Here is an 18,505-nt window from a genome sequence, read left to right on the forward strand (position 1 = left end):
ATTAGCAAGCAGTATGAGATAAGTAGTCGTTAAAAAAAGTAAGCATTACTGTGACTAATGAACGTCAGTTCTTGGAGGCGATATATGGAACTGATTTTCTCAGAAGCCTCAAATAAAATACAAGATCAGACCATTTTGACTGTTTTGTATTACGGATATATTCTAAATTTTACTGCATCCTAACGCTATGGTAAAATATACCAGCTACTTTTGTGATTGTCAAATGACGGAAAGGGAACTACATTTTCAAAGAAATAAAACTGTGCTGAAAGTGCTTCTGGATTCTGCTTAACTTGAAGGTAACCTTAACTCTTCCATAAAAGGAAAGGAATTGCTTTAGGCTTGTATTCTTGGACCAGCCTGAGTTCTTTTTTATTAACAGTTAGGTGTGACAGTCTCACACGACTTGTATTGTCAGCCCCAAGCAGCCTAGTCCTCTCCTTTCAGCTCCAAACAAGCAGAAAAGGTTTAATATGAAATGGGCCTCTAGCTTTATATTTAAAAAGAAAAGAGAAAATTTAGAAAAGGAAAACTTTCAGAAAAATTCAGGAGTACAAATGTGCAAAATGACAAATAGAACTACTGTTCGTTCAGGGGTTGTTGGGAAATGAGGGAGAGTTTACTCGCCAGCATGGCTTGTGAGAGCGTAGTCATGCGTTGGCATAAACAAATGCCCCTCCATTGACTTCAGTGAAGTTACATGCTTTTGTACCAGCATGAGCTTTGATTTTCAAGTTTGTCCAACCCCTCTTTATTTCGTTCTAGAATATTTCATCTCTATTCCTTGCTGGGCAACTATATAGAGAAACATTCTTTGAAGTACCTTATTTGCAAGAGAAAGGTTAAAATATGTTAAAAAGAGAGGCCCTGTTTTTTCTTATAAATGCATGTTTCCAACATGCACTGTTTTATCTTTTAATTATTTCATAGTTACTAAAGAGATTAGGGAACGGAATAAGAGAAGTACTAGTCCTAGAGGCAAATGTGTGTCTAGGTGGCTTTTTGGAAAATAATCTGTTTAACCGACTGCCTGAAACATTCATACAATGTACTGTGCTTACAATGAATGTGTCATATAATCTCGTCAATATCACAGCCAGGATTTGTACTGTTACTACTATAAAGAATTAACTGTAAGTCATGCAGTGCCTGTGTAACTTTCTATTGTTGCTGTTATTAATTTAACATTATTATTATTTTAAGAGTGAAAACATTTGATTAAACTCTTATAGATACACTTTGAGGGCCCGAATTACTACAGTATTTGTCTGGGTTTATTTTGGCACCGTTATAAATATACTGGTCTACAACATTTGTTTACTTGCTTAACTGTTGTCCTAAATTTCCGAAAGAAACCCTCAGTTTCCTTTTAGTCACTTAATTGCTCTTCTGAAAATTGACACCATTGTGGATTTGGGGAATATGGTAAAAATGAAAATCTCTGTGTTCACATGTATTTCTTTTTATTCTTATTGTTACCCAAAGTCACTGGCAAGTAAATCTCACCAACTGAGGCTCTGAATATGCAGGGTCAGCCAGAACTTTGCAGTGGGACATCCTACACCCTTTGCTAGAGTGAATTCCCTAAGAGGAGACAAAGATGATTTTACATTCCAAAAAAAAGATTTATTAAAAATAAAAATAAAAGTGTTTTAAAATAGATTTTGGATACAAACTCAACAGAAACAAGAATAGTTTGTAGACGACTCTCTTCGTGCCTGTTACGCCTTGCTAGATAGGCCATAGCATGTAGACTTGATTTCAGTTAACACAGAGAATTTTTGGCCAGTAGCACTGTGCCCAGAGAGAAGGAGCTATTTCAGTTCAGGAGTTTTTTTCAGTCACTTCTTTGCTTCCAGCTGTGACTCTCACCTGGTGGCTTCTTAACCCTTTACCTCCCAGACACACTGAGTTAGCTCCCCGCAATGAGGAGCAGGTTCTGGCTCACAGATGGTTCCAGCTGACCCCATCACTTCCTAAAGGAGAATAAGACAACTGTGAACATAAAGAGACAGTGTTCTTTTTTTTTTAAAAAAAAAAAAAAAAGAGCTACCCAGAAATGATTGTTATGCTCTGTTTTATAGGAAACTTAAGGATTTGCCATCACAGGCTAAAAATAAAAACTCAGAAGTAATACCCAGCTTTCTTACAGTACTGTAGAAATGCAGCTGCTGAAACCTCTCTGTGTTCCTACTTTTGCAAGCAATTGTAGGGAAACAATTTATTGAAACAAGGATCCTGGGGATAATCATTATGTTACAGAATTTCCTGGGAACTGATTTCTAGTTGATAGTATACAGCATCCTGCTCAGAAGTTGATTAAAGGAAGGCGCTTCCTCTTCCCCTGGCATGACCGTCACCTATTACTACTTTTCTTTAGGTTAGCTTTGCTGCTTTCAAGTCCAATTTCCTTCATAGAGCACATCTGAAGACGCTGTGCTTCAGGGAAGAGTAAAATTCTTTCCTGCTATATCCCATCATGCTGGCAAACATCTTATTTGCTATTTTATGTCCTGTTTTATAATGTGCTCTTATTTGCCAAGCAAAAGTTTTTCGTCAAGATGCATCTAAAGAGTTACTGATCATTTTTATCTTTTCTTTGCAACAATTTTGCTTGAAAACTATTCATCGTTTCTTCAGAAAGAAAGGAAAATATGATGGTATGGTTCTCATCACTGAACTCAAGGTTGTGTCAGCCTTTCCATTATATAAGCCCCTATTTTGAAGAGTTTCAAATTCAGCTATAAAAATTCAGTCTAGGCTGAAAACTGGCAAATTAAGCTTTTGCATGGGGTGTGTTTCTTTTAATAAAAATATTAAAAACTGCATTTGGTCACCTTTGTGTTTTTGCTAGTGCTTGGAAGACCTGTCAAGCTGCACTTACAATGTTGTTTATAGGCTTGCAAGATCAATTTTCAGAGGTGCTAAGTGTTTTTAGCTCTCAGTTCACTGCAGTTGCTCGAATTTCAATCTTCACTATTTTTCCAAAATAGTTTGTTCTTCTGTTTTTTATTGTTACTATTGATGCTTCTAGAAGAAAAATAATTAAAAATGCTTTCTCTCCTTTCAGTAGTGTATTTACATGAAGAATGTGCATTCATTTCCTATGAGTTTGTATTTCTATTTTTTTAAGCTAAAAACTTCAAGCTTTCCTTGAGTTAAATCACCATTAGTACAGTTTTAGCTTTGATGGTTAATTGCTACTGAGAAGGGGGACAGGAATAATTTAACGGGCTCCTTTTTTTTTTTATGGTCAAGAGAGCTTACTGCCACCTAGTCTGCTGCCAAATTTTACCCAGTAATTTCTTCATCAGAATCAGTACGATTCTGTATCAATAAGATGTGAAGGACAAGGAGGCAGATGCCTCAAGTTGCTGACCCATGGTTGTTCTGGTACATCAGTGACCACTTTAACTCGGAGGTTGAGGGAGATCTTTCTTGTTCTAAGTCAGAAATATAACACTGGCGAATAAGGAGGAAAGAAACACGGAAAGAAATAGAGTGGAGAAGAAGGGTGTACTTCAAAAGAAAATGTGGTTGGTCATTGATCATCCTTGTTTACAGAGTTATATGACAAGAAGTTATATATTCTTCTGTATTGAACTTTTGTATTGGTTAAATGAGATTAGATTTGAAAAAGTTCTTAAAACATGACTTTTATTATTTTGCTCATTGTTTTTATATCTGATGTTAGTATAGCCGTACTAAGTGGAGAGGTGTTTTACCTCAGATAAACACTGAATCACTTTAGACCAAAGAAACAAATTGTGAAATTGCCCCAGCAAAATGGGCAAAATGCCAAAAGAGTGTAGGTAAGCATTTAAGCATATGCTTAAGTTTATCCCTTTTGACCAAAGGACTTATATGGGCTTAACTTTAAGTATGTGCTTACATCCCATTGAAATCACGTGATTAAGTGCTTCAAATTACTTGAAAATATAGTGGGACAACTAACAGAGATAGTATTTTGCGAGACGAGGAAACATGTATTAATGTTACTAAAGTTATATCCTTACTGTCCCTGTAGAATTTCTCTTTCGTAGATCTTTATACCATAATTGTTTTTAATGACCAGATCCTACATTTTTCACGCACCCATTGATGTCACATCTTTCCTCATCTCCTTTTCTTTTTCAAAACAGCCTGTTGGTTTTTGTTTTTTGGGTTTTTTAAGCGCTTTTTTCTGAAATCACTGACTTACTAGATAAGTTTGAAAATACAGCCATTTTTATTTGGGAATTCCATATTGGACTTTGACTCCTTACTTAGGATGATGAATCCCAGAACTTTTGACCTGACAACTTAGCCAAAATAGAGGAATTTACATTTTTCATAGGGAACAACTAATGTTAACCTCTCTCTGAGTCAGTATCACCACAGACCTTTCATATTATTAGAAATCGCAACTGTTAAATGATAAAGCCTCACTTCTTAACTGAAAGCTAAGTTTTTCTTCAGTATAATGATTCGGCTATTTTTAGTCTTTTAAGTTTTATATTTCTTTCTTTCTTTTGCTAACCCACATTTTTTCCCTGGCAATATCTCTGTATTCTACTGTACTTCAAACAATTTGGCAACTAAATGAGTTCTTGAGGCTGATTTAATTACATTAGCATGAGATGCCAATTAGATATTTGTGGAAAGATTTTGCTGAATGTTATTTCTTGAATTGCTGGCCCACATTGGCCCACAGTTATTCAGTTCCAGCCAGCCAAACAGTAATGTAAACTGAATCTCTTTCTGCATATAATCACTCCACACAAAGAATAAACAGTTGATTCACCTCAATTCAAATGGGCTCTTGTTTTAATCATTAGAAAAGATAAATTCCCAACAAATGTTCTCATTTGATTGTACTTTGCCTTGATTGACTTTTATATGAAGCCTTGGCAGGCAGATCAATTTTAAAGATGAAAATTGGATAACTTAGAGCAAAGGACTGGCAGCCAGCTTCCCTGAATTCTCTTCCAGCTAAGCTATTGACTCAGAAATAATTTATCCAAAAGTATGTTTATTCAAGTTAGACAGCCTTGTACTCAGTAAGCAGTCTGATGTTCAGAGATAATGAGCAAGCGCAGCTCTCATGAAGGCCAATAAGATTTCCTAACCTATTTCTAACTTTTGTGCAGACTTTCAAGAATAGGATTGAAAGTTAGGCATTACATCTGTTCAGGCTGTCGGATGATAATGCCCTGATTCCAGTAATGGCTTTTCACCTGCTAATTCCCGGTAAAGCCCACTCGATAGCCCAGAGGGCTATGGGGTGTTCACCATTCAACAACTTTCAACTTTTATTTAGCAGTCCGATTATGAATTTTGTGCGTGAATTATGAATATCTGTGCATGCCTATCTCTGAAATCTTTTGCCAGAAGCAACAATAACAGTACTGTTATTGAAGTAAGTCAGTGCAGCCTCTCTATATGAATGAAACCTATGAAACCTGTAATACTTTCATATACTCTGTTAGATACTGTTATCACTGTTATTCTTTCATTATGAAAAGTTTGTCTTTGCAATTTCGCACTGATTGAATAAAGAGATTTGCACACTGGTACAAAGCAGAGCAAGACGTGATTATATAAATAGCAGTGGCTTCTGTGGATCCTTTGCTCTATTACAGCTTAGCACTTGAAGTAAGAGTTTCTCATCTATAATCTTTTGGCTATATCCTGAAAGAGCCATACTATTGTATTTCACAGTCTGTTACTATGGAAACAAAAATATTTTTAGTAGTGCCTTTCAGCTGAAAATCTCAGTATTTCTAACTAACACTGTCTGAGCCTCATAGCACCTGTGGGGCAGGTCAGTGGTCCACAGGTGGGAGTGATAGGCAGTAAGAGCTAAACGACTTCTTTAAATTCAAAGATTACAGGGAATATCTTAGAGTGGAGTCTGTATCTCTTGGCTCTGCCCCTTGCTGTAACTCCACTTGTGGAGAGGCAGTTCCCCATGACTGTAAGCTAACGTGCAGCTCAGTAAAAGGTTTCAAGAGCTAAAAAGATAAAGTGGCTTTAGGTAAAAATGCATTTTATTCCTAAATACTTGAGTCATGTTATTAAGATGATAATAGTGACTGACAATTAAGTGCTTATTTTCTTGTCTGTATTGACTATTCACTTCTACTTACAGAAATGTGAAACCAGAAGATGCCTACTAATGAGAGAAAAGAAATCATTTGAGGTATGTCATTACTGGATTGGTTTGCTATCCTTTTCCCCTTTTCTTAATCAGAACAACTTCATCTTTGTTCATACTGAACTTGTTGATCGCCTCCTCCTTCTCGTCAATCACATCTTTCATTGTTTCTCCATTTTCTTTTTGAAGACATTGATAAGGTCTTGATTGAGGGAGTTAAGCAAGCTGTGATGGCTAGACTTCTAGTGCTAATCCAAACTGTGTAATCAGTGTTGGCAGGAAAAACTGTTTCCTATGGTTCTTCAGTATCCTGTACAAAATACCAGGTATTTTTGGTATAGTTAGAATTTGTCACAAAACATATGCCATTAAAATCACCGTTAATATGAAGTTTTGTCACCAGTTGCAGTAAAGCATGCAGACCAACCGGTCGTCTTATTTGAATGTTGAAAGCATGGCTTAGATGATATATGGTTGAGAAGCTTGTGTTGATGTTCTCTCCTCTATCGTTAGAGAGCGTACTTCATTCTTTCAGCTTGTGTTGATGTTCTCTCCTCTATCGTTAGAGAGCGTACTTCATTCTTTCAGCTGAAATCCTGCAACGCTGCCTTTATTCTTGCTTCCAAGAAGAGCTGCCTAAATTTTCATAAACCTAGGAATAACTGTACTATAGAAGCCATTTTTCTACTCTTACAAAAATGACTCCTAAAAAGCCCCCAAAAGTCCAACTATGTTGGCAGTACCAGGAGTGAAATGAACCCAACACAGCAAAAAGCAGTTACAAAACAGCATTTTGGCTAGAATCCAAAAAATCTGCTAGCTTATTCTGCAATGATATGGCTGTCTTCCCAGAGCTGACTTTAAAAAGAAAATTGAGAAGATACCAAGGACTGGGAAAGTGATGATTTTATCTGGAATGTAATGACCAAATTCTGAGGACAGCATGTAAATGTCTATAGAGGGAGATAAAAGACCTCAGTTCAAAATGACCTCATCCAGAAGAAATCCAACTGCCATATGTTCATTTGGCCTGGATGTGATACCATAAACATTCTAAGATACATGCAAGAGGGAAAGGGAACTGGTTTCTTTTTTTGAGGAAGAAGGATAGAGTGAAGGGGCTGTAAATCTGTATCTCATTTTCTTTATGCTAATTTTTAATCTGCTCCAGAGACTTGCTGGGATGTGAAACACAGTAATTTTAACCTGAAAAATAGTTATATCATATGGCAACAAGTTACTGTTCTCCTTCTGCGAACTGGAGATCATCAAATATGTAGCAAGCAAAAACCAAGGCACACATTTTGTAAACCTGGAAAGCAGAGACAAAACAAATACTGAGGTTTGGTAATAACTGTTCCACTAATTTTGTGACCTGTAATGACAGCAAGATAGAAACATCACTTTTAATGAGTTATATGAAAGTCACTTGTAATGTATTTTGGTTTTTTCCTCCCTTTGGTGAGCTTAGATCCAACTACTGTGACAATAACGATAAGTGGAATGTAATTCCAGTTCCAAAATATTTCTTTAATATGGGAGAGGCCTCTGCTCCTATGCCCTTATTAAAATGAAATGGTTTATTCAGAAGCAGCGCTGCTGAGGGGCTTCCACCCAAAACACATCAACACTTAATTATAACTGTGGTGCTGTCTGAGAAAAGAGGTGCAGCAATTGCAGCGACTGACAACTGAATTTATGCACATTGATTTCTGCTAGCTGAGGCCATTATTTCACAATGCCCAGAGTCTGGCAGCAATTGTACATCATGGCGTTGTGCCCTCACACTGTGATTCGCTACCCTTAACTTGTGCCAACACAATCTAATTTGTCTGCCGGCTCTTTTTATGATACAGGTGGGCAATTTGATCTGATTTAAAAATCCATAGTTTTTCCCCCTAAAAAGTTCCCTAGGACAATTTGCAGTGTAACTTTTAGAACAGTTACGCTGGCACTGTCACAGGAAAGATGTGCTGAAGTCTTAAGTCGAAAATAAGTGCCAGGAGGAAAGCTGGGAATTGTCACCAAACTCTTTGTAAGATGGAAATGCAGCCTGGGATTACATATGTTGATTTGCTCTCTAAATGAGATTGTGCTCAGTTTCTTGCCGAGTCATCAGGGGAGTTTTCAGCCATGTGCTATCACTGAACTTAGCTGTCATTGTTCCTTTTAAAAAAAAAACAAAACCAAAATCCAGCACAATAAAACACACTTCTCTTTATTTTATCCTAGGATGTCCCAAGGCTTGTCCTAGAGTAGTAAGTGAATGTTTCCTTTGAATTTACTGTTTCATTTCCTTGCTCCTTGTTGGTAAAGATGTTGGAGCGATGATAAAATATTGTTTTTCAAAGATTAAGGTTTTTGGTTTTTTTGGTAAGGGGAGATTAAATAAATTGAAGATTTTCAATTTCAAGTGATGAAAGGTAGATCATGAGCTGAATACACAGATGTGTCCAGTTTAGTCTTCTGGGCAGGTGATGGTGGACAATGCCACTGAATACTATTATTTCAGTACTGAAGCTAGTTTGGACCCCAGTGTAATTTACAGCCGTATCAGATCTCACCTGAATTCCGCTTGACTGAAACAGCCTTTGCAAGACGTTCCAGTAGCCAGGGGCTGCTGGCTTATAAAATCCTGCAATAAGCTACTATCCTACAACACAAAAGGCGATAAGGAGAAACGGTGATTCTGTTATACAGGTTTATGCCGTCCTAGTTGGAGAAGCTTCAGAACATGTTGATAAATCAGATTTTCAAATTTTAACTTTTTTGAAGCACAGATATTAAGAGGTGGACTTGACCTCTTAATGCCCATAATGATCATTTTAAAAAGGGGTTAGACAAGTGTTTGGGAAGTTACTAAGAGTCTCCTATAAAGTCAAAGAAATGGCAGTATGTTTGCTACATAGAGTACAAGGAACTGGTGGAGGAAAGGACATACGCACCTTTGTTGTGGCAGTTTTGTCCTAAATGGCAATGATTTGTCATGATAATGCTGTAAAATAAGGTCAGTGGGTTAGGCAGTTGGAGGAGGAGATGCGTTATCTTAACACAATGCACGAGCCTTGGGGCTGGAATAGGACATGGGCTACCTGAGTTGCAATCCCTCCTCTCTGAGTAGAGTCAAGCCTATGTGTAATTCATAGGCAAGTGACAAAAGGGAATCGCATCAGAAAGTGCAGTAGGAGGGAAGACTCTTATGCCCTCACCATGAAGGTAATCATTTTCTCCAGGCCCATTCCTGAACCACAGGAAGTTCCACCTAAACCTGAGAAAAAGCTTCTTCACTGTGAGGGTGACAGAGCACTGGAGCAGGTTGCCCAGAGGGGTAGTGGAGTCTCCTTCGCTGGAGATATTCAAAACCCATTTGGATGTGATCCTGGGCAATATGCTCTAGAGGACCCTGCTTGAGCAGGGGGGTTGGACTAGATGATCTCCAGAGGTCCCTTCCAACCTCAACCATTCTGTGATTCCAAGTGCCCAAGTCTCTGTGCCTTGCAGAGGGATCAGGCATTTCAGTGACCTGAACTTAAATGAGATCTGGGAGCCACAAAGTTAGATTACAGCACTTCAGCTTGAAGTGACCTCTTTTTTTTGTATCTGTCTCTGCCTGCTATGAAAATTTTTTTACTTTGTTTTTTGTGGGTTTGTTTTAAGTACTGTGTTAATATCTGTGAATTCTCATTTGGGGAACATACTGCTCTTGCTTTTTACCAATAGCAGTATTTCAGCTAAATATGAATTGATAATATAATGGAGTTTTCTATGCGTTGTTTGAAAAGTGTTTTGGTGTAGGAAAGATATAATATAAAACTAAATCGCTAGTTTTAAAAAGTGGAAATTTCATTTTAATAGGATTATTACCTTTATTCTTTTTTTCCCTCAGAGAGTAAAAAGTATTATAAATTATTGTAATTCATTGCCTTTGCTGCATACAAGATTCCTCTAAAACAGTGCATCAAACAGGATAAGCAACCAAATCTGCTCCTCATGTTGTGGGTTTTCTTCTCGGTCTTTGTAGAGGGGGAAGAAAAAAAAATATGTTTCCTCAGCATTTGCAGCTTATGTTTAAGCAGTGAAAGAGTACAATATCTGCATATGTGTTCTCACGCTTGTGCTGACTCACACACATTTACCCGGGGTCTGGAATGAAAGAAACCCAGGGAGGAACTCCTCAAATGCTGCTTTGTGAAGTGAGTCACAGCCTTCACATACTCAACTGAATAAGGTTTCGCATAACTGAATACATGTGGCATTCATCTCTGTACTTTGTGAGTGTCATATAGTTAATAGTTTCACTTCCTCTCCAGTTTTCATTTGTTGAAGTGATCTTCACTTCCCTTTTAAATTAAGAAAACAACAGGTAGCGGCCCAAGCTTCCTCATTATTAATAGGGAACTGAAATGTGTTGGTATTAAGTGACTGCTTTAAAGGGAAAAAATGTTCACAGACTCAGTTCTTGTGGTTTTCTGCTCTGGTTCATCACCAGAAAAGCAGCAAATGCTTGTTTACTCAGCCTTACCTACAGGGAAACGTGAGACTAAGAATAGATACCCCAGTACACAAGGAGCTGTCAGGAGCAAGGGTAGACTTGTGATTTATTTCCTATAGAGAGATGTGGGTTGTTAATGCTATGTAAAAGCAGGGAGTTTTTGAAAGCATGGTGATAGGGCTGGTAGGTATGAGTGCCTGCTCAGAGTGAAGTAAGAAAGAAGGGAAGAAATTTGAAGTCTATGGGAAGAACTTTTGCCAGGAGGGCAAAGTGCATGGGAGTTGCAACTGAAAGGAGAATTTCCTATTTTTGGATGGTGCCTAGTGAACCTACCGGTTTCTCTCTCCACTCACTTCTGGAGATCTCGTCATTCCTGTTCAATTTGAGACTTTTTCTAGCAGTCACCTTTGTCTCCTTCCTTATGTGCACTTTGGAACTTTAATTTGAGCCCAGCTATGTTTTTAAATGTACAGGACACAATTGTCAAAACCACCTTGATCTTATTTTCAAAAAAGGATCTGGCCATGAGGAAGTTTCTTAAAAGCAAAGAGCAATTGGGTCAGAAGTGCCCGAGGCCCCTTTTCCCAAGTGGAACAGCGAGGCTTCAGAAAACATTGGCCAAAAAGTACCTTGTAGACCCAGTATGATGCAGTGGCATTATGGTTGTTCCAGAGTCCTACTATAACTTTAATGAAAAACAAATGATCCGTCTTCGAAAAATCTCCTCTAGGTCAATGATCCCCATGCTGTGGCCCACCCATGACAAACTGCAGTTTTGTATGGCTCATTGGAACTGGCTGCTTCTCCTACAGTGTATTAAATATACATAAAGGAGTGACACAGTGGAGGGATTGCTTACCATCCATGAATTCAGTCTATTCCACTTTCTCTTGCTTGGCCTGTTGCTTGAAAATGGAAAGCAATTAATTGTGTTCCTAGCAGAATCCCCAAACAGTTTTTAACAAATGTCAGTACCAGGCAGTAGCACTAATTCTTCTCTAGAGGCCTGGAAAACGTTGCAGTTCTGTATTCATTTACTAATTCACCTGGCAAAGTAAAAAGCTCTCATTGTTTCCAGAAATTAAACTATATCAACTCAGAACTTCCTTTTGTTTATAACTGATCTGCTTTTTCTATTTAAATTGTCATTAAGCTAGTTTTTATCTTTGCCATAATACTTTCTTAGCATCTGAATATTTTTATGGCTCTAGTCTCTCATTAACCAGAGATTTCCCATACCTTTGGACCCAGGAAAAGTTTATTATATTAGTTCATGAATATAACTTCTTACCAGAGAAACTCGTCCATTTTTTTCTTCCTTTTGGTTTGCACACCTGTTCTCCTTGTATCACGTTTGAGAATCAGTATACATGCAAAAGCTGCTTTTACTTCTTACACGATGCTACTAATTACTTCCAATTATTATTTCATTCTTACGGTATTTAAAAACTAGGAAAAATGTAGGATTTCTTCCACGTGCTTTTTTTTAGCAGCATCCATGATGAACAGAAACATGATTCACACTGAATAATGGTGACACGTACTTAGTTTGTACTGTCGTAACATCTAGGGGCTCACTATCATACAAGAAGTCTCTGTCGGAGATCAGAAGCGATCCCCTAAATCCTAGCTCAGTTTTCCAGACATGTTGTTTCTTTTCAATGGCATGGGCTGTAAAAACTGTAAAAGGAGAAAAGAAAGGGGGAGAAACATGATTGCTATTTAAAGAAAAGACTCCCTTTGCACTTTTTTTACATTCCTTTCTTTCTCACCTTTGCCAAATACAGTCTTAGAGCCCATGCTTGTGTTTGGGAAAGCAGAAAGAGATCACGCTGAAATGATTTGGATCTGCCAGAAAAGAGAAATAAGAATAAGGCCAAAAACTATCCAATGCTACTTCTGCTTGAGTTATACAATTTTACATCAATAATGCAGCAGAGGAAAATGTTACCTGATCTGTTCTAATTAGGCAGTGCTAGTTGGCTCTTTTCTGTTATTACTTGCTTTCCTTTTTGTTCAGCTTTTTGCTAAGTGATCTTTATTGCTCAGTGAAGAAATTTTGGCTAGTATTCATTTCTGTGATACAAATGTAAATTCTGCAATTTGTTTTACCGCTTATTTTCTGTACAGTAAAGTGGCAAAGTACTCAACCCATTTCTGACCCATTGGCAATTAGGGGTAACCCTACAAAGGCATGAGTTCTGCTCCTTCCAACTATTGCGTGCATATTTCACTTAACTCACACAAGTTTATGGTAGAAATTTTGAGCATGTATGCGAGCTTTTGCAGGATCAGGGTCACAGTTAGTGCGTAGTAAAGGAGATCATGCAGAACGCAGATTTCATTTCGTTATACTCACAGGTACTGTTAGAGCCAGCGGGGAGAAGGCGGATCCAAATGCCTTGAGGCAGCCCTCATACATTGTGAAAATCTGTGTTATGCTGACAGACTTATCCTAGAGTTACATATGTACTGAATTACATGAACTTGCTACATTTCTGCAAATCAGAAATGTGTTTTCTGATTACATCAGTGTTTCTCTGTTCCTGCTTGCCTCTTCATAGATGGCAGTAATATGGTACACTGAAGAGACTGTGCTTATGTGTTACTTTCCAGAGAAGCTGAACTAGGTTTCTTCTATACCTGTTAAGATGCTCTTTTTATAGCCCGTATGAAAGAAGACTGTAACGTTGTTTTTCTTCAGTTAAATACCACTGCATTAGACATAGCCAGACTACATTTGCCAATCCAAAGCTCAAATATGCTGAGGCAGTGGAGCAAATTCTGCTCACATTACTTACAGCAGTAATTCCCAAATAATTAGTTTGTCAAACTGACTGAAGGATCTGTGCTGTGTCTCAATCATAAGCCACATAATGCATGCTATGTGCATAAAACACTGCTGCTGCTTGAAAAATGCAAAAACAGAAATCAAAATGTTCAAGTGCAATAAGGAGTCAGCAACAGACTTATCTGTTCCCAGGTCTTGTCATGGAGCTTTTCTTCCCTTTCTAGTGTAAGAAAAATCTAGTTCCTTTCTTAAAGTTTGTACCGGGTAAGCTAGAAGATCCCTCTCTAGTGCACCCCACGTATGACATTGCATGGTTCAGTGAAAAATGTATTAAAAACCATGCCCTTTTCATATGTGGTTGTGCTTATCCTGCAGTTCTGTCGCTCTAGAGATATGATCAAAAACTTGGTGACAGTTGTTGGCTACATTGTTCTAACGCCAGTAGATTTCTCTCAGACATTGCTTAAGTGGATTTCTTAAGTTTTCATTTCAAATTGCAGCACTTATTTGTATGCATGCTTGTTTTATTTTCCCCTCTTTGCAAACAGGAATATTAACACTTTAAAAGCAAGAATGTGGGTGGGACTTTTCCCCATTTTATTTTTGGGCTTACTTCTGTCCTGGCGTAAGCAGCTTTACAGGGTGTAGCTCATCCTGTCAAGCGTTGAGCATAGTGCTCACAGTGTTTAGTGAGTCTTACGTGCACAGGAAATTTACTGTTGGAAAATAAATTACCTGAATTGATTCCAAAATCATTCAGCAAGTATATATTTGTGTGTGTATCTGTTCTTGTGTTTTGCCTATGTGAATTTAGTTTTTATATCCATAAACTGATGCACAATTACCATGGAAACGGCAATATTCATACATATACTAAAATCAGTGCAAGACATGATATTAGAGCAATCTGCATCAGTGTTCAGTTACCTTTGCTTCCTGAAGAATTTCTGTAACAAAGGAAATATGTCCTTAAGCAAATATCTATGATCAGTGCGATAACAGAAGAGGAGACTGATTACTTGAAGAATAATGTGTCATGAAGGTCATATCCAAAGGGCTAACCATACTAACAGAAAAAATACTGGTGCCAATTTTACTTTAACTAGTTAAGTTCTGTTGAGGGCCACTGTCCCTTGCTGCTGCTGTCTCTTGGCTTTGTATAACTAGAAAACCAGCTACAAGTTGAAAATGATTTCATAGCTGGCACTGTTTGTAGGTGAACAGCTGGTGAAAAGATCATTAACTGATAACACTTTAAATGCAAAAGGTAGAAAAAGGTTATAAATATAAGACAGATTTGGCTTGCTTAAATCTGTGATAATGATCTATTTGGATTCTCCAAAATGCAAAAAAAAAAAAAAACCTTGTTAAGGGATCACAAGCCCAGCTGAGTTCTGGATCTGGGAAACTACTCTTGACTGCTATCAAAGTCAGTGCAATAACATCCATCTCAGTGAAACCCCACTGGGAAGGTCTTCCTTCTAGATGATACTGTCCTAGAGCCCATGACAGGTTTAGTTGTAGCAGAGATGGGTTTTTTACCCAAACATGTAAGCACTCGCATCCATTTTTTCTGTGCAGGAAGACTAACTAATCGTAGGGTGTAATTGGCTGTAACTCAGATAAACAATATGTGAGGAAAGCATAAAACTGAGATTCTAAAATTGTCCAAAATGTTATCGCCTGAGAAAACCTTTGTCAAAGCAATTGCTCTAAATCTACAGTACACAGCTTGCCATATCAGAGCTTTTTTGGATTTGCATTTCTTAACTGTATTAGGTAAATTACAGGGTTCCAGAAGGCTAACTGGTGACCAAGGGCTCTTTACGAGACATAGAAATGACTCAAAGAGAATTTCTTGCAGAAAATGCATGGGGTCCCATCAATTCTGATTTAAAAAAAAAAAATAGAGTTGTTTTCTTGCTAAACTTGCCCAGTTCACCAAGTCAGGTTATCCTATTCACATGATGTAAACTGACTATATGGGAGAAAAAACAAAGAGAGCCTCAGTCCACTGCAAGCAGTTAATGTGTGAGTTACATTAGGGTGTCTTGGCAGTTTTTAGATGTTGGTGTACATCTAAAAACGTTTTGGAGCAATCTAAATCAAATCAATGTTATTTTAACTTTGACTGCAAGTGACCTCACAGGGAGTTTAACTAATCCATTTTAACATTCCCAGCTGCAGCTAATTCAGATTGAATTTCCTTGTGTGTTCCTAAGCAGACAGCTCTCTGCCTGTGATATATAGGAATTTTGTGGTTCAACAGTCTGTGGAAACCATTGGCAACACACGGGTAAATAGAAAGGTTTGTCGTTTGGAAATCATAGGAGTTATACCAACAAACTTTCAACACCTTTATGTTATGTGATATGAAAGTTTCCACCAAAAATAGATTGCTCAGTGCTGCAAGATCCAACCTTGCACACTAAAATCATTGAAAATTTTACCCCAGGGGACTCTGAGTATTATGCTGTACATTGCAAACAGCAAACTTGGATTCTGGAACTCCAGATCAAAGTCTGATCAGTACCATACCTTCCACTTGAGAGTTAATATATCCACAATATTCATCATAAAATATGGAAGTTGGCTAAGTTTCCTATTTTATGCTACCAAGCACGTCCAGAAGTTACTTTATCTGTGGAATTAGGGCCCGCAAAGCATACTTGTTTGATATATTTGAAAGGAGCCATCTAAGAATAGAAGTGAGGATTTGGTATTTATTGTTAACAACTTTCAGAGGTCTGCTTTAACCAAGAGTCTGGTTTACTGTAAACCAAGAAATTGAAATGAATGTCTCCATCAGTATGGATAAAACTAGACAAGAGAGCAATGGACCATCGAGTTGGCTGCAAGGAATGTTGTAAAGGAAAAGATCTCCTGGTTTTTAGCTCCAGGTTTGTGATGTAACAGGCAATTGCTTTGTAAAGTCCCATTTATATAGTTGCCCAGTCAATCTTTAGTCAATGGCAGTCTGCATATTGAGCAAATGCAGTCCTTTTTGCTTTTCATTAAGCAACTGGTGTGATGTGTTAATATACACACCGTGATTTTTACAAGGTGAGTTTGAGCATCCAAATATTTTTAAGAACAAATTCTAATCTGTGCATTCTGCTCATAAAATCAAAATATATTTTGGAGCAAATATACATTCACTTACTCAATGTTTATGGTTTACTCAGTTCAGTGATAAGTCACCTAGCAAATCATGCAGCATTTCTTCTACTTCCTCCTTGATTGTTCTAAACCTAATATTTTGCTTCTGTCTAAAACAGATGCCTATTTTTATGATTAATACTTTGCTTCTTATAAGTGTGTGTATTAATGAAACTCCACAGAGAGGATGCAAACAGAAGGTGTAATGTTGCGAAATGCTGTCCTGCCAGATTTAACAATGTTATCACAATTTGACAGTTTACTTACAGACTCAAACCTGTTTGCAAGCGAAGAGAGGAACATAACTGAGATTGTTCATGGTAAAAATAGTATTTTTCTAGCTTTTTTTTTCTTAAAGAAGAAAAGGTTAAAAATACAATGCATTAAAAACTCAAAGTTCAGAAGGCAGACAAGCTCCAAAATGTATTAGACAAAGGTATATTTTAAAATCCCATGAAAATTAGGTGCTTGACCCATGATTTGAAGGCATATGGCTTTGCCAGTATTGCAAATGTCCATAAATACGTTTATTATTGTTTACCTTAGAGACAATATTGAAAGGAATTTCTTGTACTGATGAAGAGGTAGAGTTTGTAGCTTAATATCTCTTTTCCCAAAAACAAAAGAAGTATACAGCCTTAATGCATGTGTAAGTATACACTTCTGCATGTCAGAAAAAACAAATTTAGACATATTCCTTTTGATTCGTGTGTTTCATACAATTTTTGTATTTAAATTATGAAGATACTGTACCGGAAGCTTAGACTGCACATGCCATTACTGATGTCCAAAATTCTGAGTTTTTAAGGTAGCATGAGTTATTGGTCTTACAGAGTGAATGAAAGAATCTTTGGAACAAAGAGTTTGAAAAATCAGTGGAAGCAGTTATTCTTTATTCATATATGTATATATATATGTGTGTGTGTGTACTATGTGAGTGTGTATATCAGTGGGTAGGTGTACATATACATACACACAAATATTGACCTACCATCAACTGGAAATTAATTAAGGTTTGAAAATAGATTTTACCAAATAGATATAGTTAAATCTATTCCCATAGAAAAAATGTAACTTGCAGATCAAATAGTTCATGACTTTTCTAAGCTCATACTTAAACTGCTGAGGCTCAGTTCAGGACATGGCAGCTCCTCAGCTATTTTTCTCTTCTTCTTCCTCTGTTGCATGTGATAATAGCTGCTGTTTCATAGTATTTATAAGACCTGTTACTGGGGAACTGACAATACAAATAAAAGTAAAATTCACTGTATGCCGTGGCATTTGCTTGAACAATTGCAGTATCATGACAGTAACAATCTTGACCATCCTTGTTCAGTGGCTTGTGAATCATTCCAGGGGCCTTATCAGTAGCTTACCAGAGAGAGGACTTTTTCTATGGATTTCAATGGATTTTGCTTCAGACTTTTACCGTACTATACTACTCAGTTATTCCTTAGTCAGAATATGTTTCTAGTATCCATAGGGGCTGTGCAGCAGAGCGTGTTTTGCTGCTCACTGCAAAGTAAATGTTTTTTCCCAAGACTGTACTTGGGAAGCTACCTGAAGTTGCCACTATGCCTCCATATATAGCTCCATCTGCTCACAGAAGGATGGTTGCACAAACCCTTAACTCATCTGCAGTCTGTGGCAGAAGCCCAAATATTTACTATGAACTCTAAGGAAATGGCAAAGAAATATGAGATCTCTGTTCTATCTTGTGAGCACTTCTAAAAGAAAAAGAAATGCTTGCTCTATCGAAACGCGTACAGGCTTCTAACAGAGTACGCTTTGAACGTTCTGCCGATTGCTTTTTCTGCGCAGGATAGGCATTTGCCTCTCTACATAACATGCAACACCGCAAAACTCATTAGGTAGTATAAAAGTATTACTGTTCAGTGTAGAAAAAGATTTGTCCCTGGTGGGACTT

The 18,505-nt window shown here is 37.4% G+C and overlaps 1 protein-coding gene across 6 annotated transcripts in view; it reads left to right on the top strand.

Annotated features, from left to right (window-relative positions):
* Window positions 1-18,505, top strand: part of ARSJ (arylsulfatase family member J) — a 219,623-nt gene that overhangs the window by 140,590 nt on the left and 60,528 nt on the right. For all 6 annotated transcript variants that reach the window (XM_068941761.1, XM_068941762.1, XM_068941760.1 and 3 more), the window contains one exon: window positions 6,131-6,181. The gene's annotated coding sequence lies outside the window, so the exon portion shown is untranslated. The remainder of the gene's footprint in view (window positions 1-6,130; window positions 6,182-18,505) is intronic.

Source organism: Struthio camelus, chromosome 4 (assembly GCF_040807025.1).
Source record: "Struthio camelus isolate bStrCam1 chromosome 4, bStrCam1.hap1, whole genome shotgun sequence".
NCBI lineage: Eukaryota > Metazoa > Chordata > Aves > Struthioniformes > Struthionidae > Struthio > Struthio camelus.